The 8082-nt window shown below is 35.4% G+C and overlaps 1 pseudogene; it reads right to left on the reverse strand.

Annotated features, from left to right (window-relative positions):
- Window positions 1-563: 563 nt before the first annotated feature.
- LOC113251141 (nuclear receptor coactivator 7-like) lies at window positions 564-5286 on the reverse strand (annotated as a pseudogene).
- Window positions 5287-8082: the final 2796 nt, after the last annotated feature.

The following is an 8082-nucleotide window of genomic DNA, read 5'->3' on the forward strand; positions in this document are numbered from 1 at the left end:
TGATATTCAAAAGAATGATTCAACTGTGATTTTTTTTGTGCTATGTTTTTGAGTTTTTTTTTAATTAGAAAAAAAGGGAAGATTTAATTTGAACAGGATTATTGGTTCTTTCTAAATAAGGAAATAATCTCTTAGTATTAAGAAAAAGATGATTGTATTTTTTACATAAAGCAGTATCCAAATCTATGGAATACAATCATATTAAGTCTCTAGAAAGTGCTAGAAATTGTTTCATCAGATTTCATAACCTTCTGAGGGTAGAGTCCCAGTCACTTATCTAGAACTAGTCCAGTACACGCCAGGATAAATTCATTCATTAATATATGCATCAATTTGTTCACACATGATCCGGTCACTTACCACAATGACTTATTTTTCAAATTAAGAAATTATGTTTCAAATAGATGAAGAATCTCAGTCCAGAGCATAGTATTTCTAGGAACTCTCATTACTCGCTGCTTGATTCTGTGGCTCATTATTCCAACGACCAGAGCAGAGCAGCCCAAGACTACACACTTCTTCTGGGGGCACAGGATATCTTCTTCTTTTATATCAGATAGCTGCTAACACAGGCTCTCCAGAGGAACAGCCAACCAGTACACAGGCTGCTTCTTCCTTTGCCATACTGCTGCCCTATGGCTACAGTGTGAGTCGCAAAGAATTTTCTCATTGGTTTTCCTACTTTAATGCACAGAAACATGGGTGGAGTCTTGTTTTTCTCTTCTTTTGAAGAACGGTATCTTCAATGGCACATAACTGAATTTCAAACTTATTATCCATTTATGTCCCTTGGTGTTTTTTGTCCAGAGCAGATTCTGAAGAATTGTCTGGAGACTCTTTATTCCTATATGCTTCTATAGAAGAGGCCAGTTGCAGTGGGAGGGAGCCTCACCCAGGTGTTATCTGGCTCTTTATTGTCTTCAGTTGAGGGATCACCTACCTGGGGAAGAGAATTACTAAGGGTGATGTGTATTCCCACCGGCTCAATACTTTTGCCACCATTTAATTCTGCCTCCTGTAACTTTTCAGATAACTGTGACCCTACTTTGTTCTTATTAAGGCAATATTCAATGTGTTTAACTTTATCTAGATCTCCATATACGTTCCATGTGTTTTCTATGTGGCTTTCTGGACCAGACTGCTTGTCCATGTCTAGCATTATATCTTGCTTCTTACAGGTCTCTAAATCTCAGGCTCCCTTCAGTTCAGCCCTGAAAATTTCAGGGCTAACTGCACCTGCATTTCTGTAGCAGAACTATTGTTCATGACTTAGCTTTCTTTAGCTCTTCTGGGTCAAGAGAATAGCAATCTTTTGAAGGGTCCCTTTTGCCTGTTTCACTATCAGTTTGAGAAGAAACTTCTTCCAAGTCAACGAAGTCAACATCTTCCCCTAAAAGTAAATTTTCTTTGGCTATAGATTCAAATGAAGCATGAGTATTAGAAGTTTCCTTGCTGACCTTAGTCACTGTGATAGATCCATTGGTTTGTTCCAGAGAAGATTCCAGTGTCTTTAACTTTTCTGACCAGAGCTGTCTGAGGGCTTTGTATGTGTGTATTTTGTTGACTTCTCCAAAGTTCTTGTTGTTTTGGAATCTAAAGAGATGATTCTCTCTCCATTCTGCTACTGTTTTTCCCTGTTAAGAGATTTAAACTTACTGGATCATGGGAGAGATTGTTTCTATTGCCCTCTACAATGACATTCCCACATGAAGATCCAAAATTGTCTTGCCATTGCCTGGATGATGGGAAGATCTGGCTTCAGAAAAAGATATCAACCCATTCAGTAAGTGTTTGACCTATTTTTGATGTTAATGTAATCTTAACTTCATTTGTAAAGACTGAAATTCCTTTTTCAATTTTCTCTCTGTTCCCATGCTCCATGACAGAAAAAGTAGTATTTTAAAGTTTCTTTATGTAAATATTGCACATTTCTTGTTACATTTATTCTTAGATATTTCATTCGCTATAGTAAATGAATTCCATTTTATTGTCTTTCTTAAATAATTGATAGAACATGCTGTGAAATTATCTAGGCCTGATACTTACGTGGGTATAGTTCTTGACCATTTTTTCTATTTTTCCCAGGGGTCAGTCTGATTAATTTACCTTTTCCTAGACTATGACCTTTCTTTTCTTTTCCAAGATTTTTTATTTACTTATCCGACAGAGAGAGAGACAGTGAGAGAAGGAACACAAGCAGGGGGAGTGGGAAAGGGAGAAGTAGACTCCCTGCTGAGCAGGGAGCCCCACGTGACATGGGGATCGATCACAGGACCCTGGGATCAGGCCCTGAGCCAAAGGCAGGCACCTAACGACTGAGCCACCCAGGTGCCCATAGACTATGACCTTCCAAGGTAGCTTGAGACAGGCTAAGTTCCACATTTCAGTTAGAGGGAACTCAGACATCTTCATTGTGTTAAAGGAAAAACTATAGATTAATCTTGTTGCTACCGTTTATTGTTATTTTTATTAGTATTCTAATTCTATCACTCCTATTAACTCCAGACTCTGACCTACAGAGAGAATGAAGATGCCCTGGGAGCCATTCTAGCAGGACTCCATCTCTGAAAGGTTCTTTGGGGACTCTTTCCCAAAATATATAAACATATATATGAAAATATATATTCAAATATATATAAATAAAAGCTCTGGGCACATAAATATATAAAACATAATATATATAAATATATAAATTTATTATTTATTATATCTGTGTTGTATATTTGTAAATTTAATACATAAAACATATAGACTTATTATATATTTATATATAATATATTATTTATTATATATTAATATATAACTTATAGGCAATATATATTTAATATACACAAATATATAGGAATATGTATTTATATATGCACAGTTAATATATAAATAAACATAAATAGATTTATTTACATATATACATATATATAAATTTCCTAGCTATCTCATTGCGCCATAGACCTTTGACAATAAAAGCACTGTACTGTTGTTCCACTGCCTACTTCCCATAAATATGTTGAAGCAAGTCACTCTGCCACTGCTAGCATATTTTTGGTGAAGATACATACTTAAACTATGTTCATTTAATTTTGAACACAATAGGGCAATTTTCAAATATAACTGCACAATGCTTAAGTTATATAATTTTGGTTTCCTTAAATAGAGATAGGTATAAGAAAGGAAATGATGGGAAAGATTCAGAAACTTTAGAAAGAAAACAGCAGAAAGCCAGAAGGACACTGACTGGCTGTTGGAAATTAGGAAGAAGAAATGATTTCAAGTGACACTGAGATTTTGCAAATGGGTTGATGGGCGATGGGCGGATGAAGCACTCTGCATGAGCTCGTGAGCCTCAGGATGGGAGACCCCCTGGGGTAGTTAGAAGGAGGTGCAGCAGCCAGCCCTGGCCCTGTGGCTCACGGGCATCTCATAAATGCTTTCTGAATGACTGTTAGATGAACTCCATACCAGACACACTGAATTTGATGTGGATGTTTTCAGTGGTCCTGTAACCTTAAACCTGTGGGGCACTTGCAGGTTACAAAGCACTTTCATATGCTGGCCCATTAATCCCCACAATAAACCATGGAGTAAAATATCATTAAAGCCCTCTTACAGCTGAGGAAATGAGGCTTAGAAAGATTAAGTTCTTTACTTAAGTTCTATGTTTAGTATAAGCCAGAGATGAGGTTTAAGCTGGAGTGTTTTGGAAGCCAGAACCTGGGCTCTTTCTCTTCACGCAGAAATGTTCCAAGTAGAAGTTGTTTTGGCTGCCAGTAGCCGGCTATCTCAGACACATCTGAGGAAATCATAATGTCTGGAAAAACACAAATAATTGTAGAGCGAGTTAAAAATGAGAGCACATCAGCCATAGGCAAGAGACTCACAAAGGTTGGGATGCTGTTTCCTCCCTGCACTGTGACCAACACAGAGGGAAACTCAGTGCTGCACTTAGTGAGTGAAGGATTCCCCAGAGGCTGGAGTGTCCTGGAAGGATACAGATTTGTTTGGGGGGAAAAATCAAACTCCAGAATTACGGTAAAAGAAGGACCAGTATTTGGCAACAAATTTCATGGAAGAGTTAAGGATATTGGGAAGCAAAAAGGATTCCACAGGATTCTGCTTGAGGAAAAGGCCCTACATATCAACTATAATAAACTAAAATATCTGAAAAAACTAAAATAATTAAACAACTAATACTCTTTTTTGAATTTTATGATACACATTTTTATAATAGTGTATGAGATATGGGTAGTGTTGGTCAAGTACGTGACTCACGGCTGAGTGGGTTTTGCTGGCGGAATTTACTGCTTTCAAGAAATTTTAAAATTTCTCAACTTTGGTTTCATTGCTTTGGTTTTGGTTTGAGGTCATCTTTTATAAATCTATTGGACAGTCTTTACACACATTCCGTAACAGTCACTTTTTCTTGGTTCCTTTTTAGTTCTTTATTTCTTTTTTATTTTAAGTTTTTCTCCCTTTGCTTATTCTGTCTAAAGAAATTATCTGTGTGCCTAGGTTAATATTGTTATTCATTTATTTTGCATGTTTTTCTACATGCCATCACCTCATTTCTAAATTTTTCTATTTTATAATTATGCTATTGTTTTATGTCTTCTACCATTTTCTTAATTTATTTTTGCGTGCTTGGAAACATGTAACTTGTTTCCATTTGTTCTTTACCATGACTTTTCGGAGTGCTTCTATTTTCCATAAGGTCAATATTCTATTTTAATATATCTTTAAAAAAATAAGAGTATGGGATTTAATTGTGATAATTTGTGTTGCACTATTTTTTCTTTCTCTACATTAAATTAGTTTTGTGGCATTTGAGGAAGTAGGGGCGGATTCGAAGACTTTTTCTAGGCCCATGGCTCTAATGCGCTCCGTGTAATTTCCATCAATTCTTTAAGGTATGGTCCCTTACCATTTGAAATCTCCTAGTAGTTTTCTTTCTTCAGTTTAAACATACCTAACTCTTGCTTTTGTCCCTATCGTCCCTCTTCGGATAAATTTAGGTTCTCTTTCGAATGGTCTCTCTTCAATGTCAGCCTGTTGTAGAAGGGATTTTGCAGATTTCATAGACATCAGATTGCTCCTGTCACATCGTCTTAAGTCATGGATTCATGCTAATTATCCACAATTCAGCCTATGCAAAAAAATATGTAGAGTTTCAGTAGATTTTTCTCAAATTGTCCTGCCCATGTTCCAGTGCATTCCTGGTGGCAATTTTGGGGTTCTCTACTTCTCACATCCATCGTGTAACACGTTGCCCGCTGTCTTTCCTCCTGAAGACATACTGATACCATCCAAGTCTTGAGCTGCCAGGGGTTTGTGCCCCCTGCTCTTATTTCCTGATTTCTTTCTTTCTTTTTTTTTTTTAAAGATTTTATTTATTTATTTATTTGAGAGAGAGAGCATGCTCCTGCACTAGTGGAGGGAGGGGCAGAGAGAGAGGGAGAAGCAGGCTCCCCGCTGAGCAGGGAGCCCGATGCAGGGCTTGATCCAGGACCCCGAGATCAGGACCTGAGCTGAAGGCAGACGCTTAACCGACTGAGCCATCGAGATGCCCAATTTCCTGATTTCTTGTGATGGGTGTCATCATGGCGGTTTGGTATTTGCTATTTTTGAGGAGCAATTCCAACATTACTCTGCTATAGCCACCGTTTTCATATCCCTTCACCTGACCCCAAGGTGAAAGCATAAATCTCAGTCTTCAGGCTTCAACTGGCATAAGTCCTTCTTGGATTATGGACCCCAGGGCTTCAAAAATACATACTTCTTATTTTAATGGAATAGAATAAGCATTCATATTTGTAAGTGCTTATTTTCTGAAACTTAAAATCTTCATATCCTTCTATAAAGCTTTGTACACACATTCAAACATGCACTGTTCATAACTGAAAACTGATTTTGACTTTCACAAAACATTCTAAATGACACGGAATATTCTTTATCACCAAATCATCTCAAATATTCTCTTTTCCACCTTATAAGTTTTATCAGATTGACTTGTTCTTCCTCATCATGAAATTAAACCACAGAGCTGTTTCACTGGTTTGATTTTTCTGTAGAATGGTGCCCATTTTTTTCTTTAAGAATGAAAATTCCAAATCATCCTCCTATCCCAGTCAGAAAGAGAAAAAAGAAAATGTCTTAACAAACTGAAAACAAACATTTGTAATGATTAGATAGGAATATTTTTGCAATTTCAAACAACTAAACTATTTTTTTCCTCAAACGCTCAAGTTTATGTATTGATTTTATTAAGAAAGTTAGTAGATGTCAAATATTTGGAAACCATTTCTACGTTCCTTGACTGGTGATAAACTATGAAGTAAACAATTAATCGTCTTTGAGTGGCAGTAAATACTATGCTAAATACTCTGTCAGGGAAATCTTTACATGCTGGAAGCAACTTTTCAATACCAATGTAAAAATAATCCCATATTTTCTACAGAGTTATACTAGGAATCTACTGAAGCCAAACCATTAGTGAGATTCATTACCTTGCTGGGGTCTTTATCTAAGCCTTTTCAAGGGTACTCCATGGCAAGCAACCATACAGCTCAGGGTTTCGAAAACAAGTTAGCAAGGGTTTGCAGCATCTCCACAGAATTCCTAACTATCCTTTTTTAACTTAATTTGATATTTAATTTAGTCAAATAGAATATATGATTAAAATTTGAAAAACAGCTCCATATATCTAGCTAAGTGTTTGTTTGGTTTAACTAATTAACAGAATCTATTATAAAATGTTTATAATTTTATGAAAAGTAATTTTGGTTTTACTACAGTAATTTGTACACTCCATAATTTCCAGCACGGTGTGGCAAGTTACAAACTCTTTCACGGCTTCTCTTTACTAATATCTTCTTACCAGAATTTATGCTAAGTCATTCACGTAATATTCAACACAAGAGTTCTAGCAATAAATTTAACATGCTTTTTAGCTAAATATTTTCACAGAGTTGTTTAAAACATTTTTCTGAGTAAAACTCCATTATACACACACACACACACGCACATACACACACATAGACATCTTTATCCAGTCATCTATGGACACTCAGGTTGTTTCCATATCTTGACTATTGTAAATAATGTTGCAATAAACCTAAGGGTTCATACATCTTTTTGAATTAGTGCTTTTATTTTCTTTGGGTAAATAGCTAGCAGTAAATTACTGGATCATATGATATTTCTATTTTTAATTTTTTGAGAAACGTCCATGCTGTTTTCTATAGTGGCTGCACCAGAGGCAAAAGTAGGTAAAGGGGATTAAGAGGTATAAACTTCTAGTTATAAAATAAATAAGTCATGGGGGATGGAAAGTACTGCACAGGGAATAAAGCCAGTAATATTGTAACAACTTTGTATGGTGGCATTAACTATACATATGGTGGTGAGCAATGTGTAATGCACAGAATTGTCAAATCACTATGTTGTAAACCAGAAACTAATATAAAATTGTATGTCATCTATACTTCAATAAAAAGGTAAACAAATAAACATTTTTCCTGGAGCTGAATAATATAGCTTACATTTTCAAACATGACTCCTATGTTATTAAAAGAAAAGGGCTCATATAATTGTTACCAAATATTTTTCACTTGAATAATTACATATTTTCCCCTGAGACAGTAATTATTCTACGCTTAAGGGATTTGAAGTATAGTAAAGACCAGTTACTCTATACTTATTCATCTTGATCTGTATTCCTCAATCAGGGATTAAAAACTTTTTAAACAATTAATTCTTCCCAAACTACTTAGATCTACAGACACAAACTGAAAACATAAGTCAGTTAAATTGTTCATCTTCAGAAATTTCCATGCAAGTAGAAATCTTAAATATCTATTACCGTTCAAGATGTAGAATGACTGAAAACCCATTTTCTTCTTTCAACAATCTTGGGTAAGTTTCAAAAGAAAGGAAGTAAAGGGGTTACAATTTATTGGAAGTCTAATATTTGCCAGCCACTATGCCGATACTCTTACTTAGTTTTATTGACTTCTATTCAATTTACTCACTTTTATTTAAACTTTAAAATATAGTGAAAAATATATTTTATTATCTTATACATAAAATAGA

This window comes from Ursus arctos, unplaced genomic scaffold (assembly GCF_023065955.2).
Source record: "Ursus arctos isolate Adak ecotype North America unplaced genomic scaffold, UrsArc2.0 scaffold_10, whole genome shotgun sequence".
NCBI classification, from domain to species: domain Eukaryota; kingdom Metazoa; phylum Chordata; class Mammalia; order Carnivora; family Ursidae; genus Ursus; species Ursus arctos.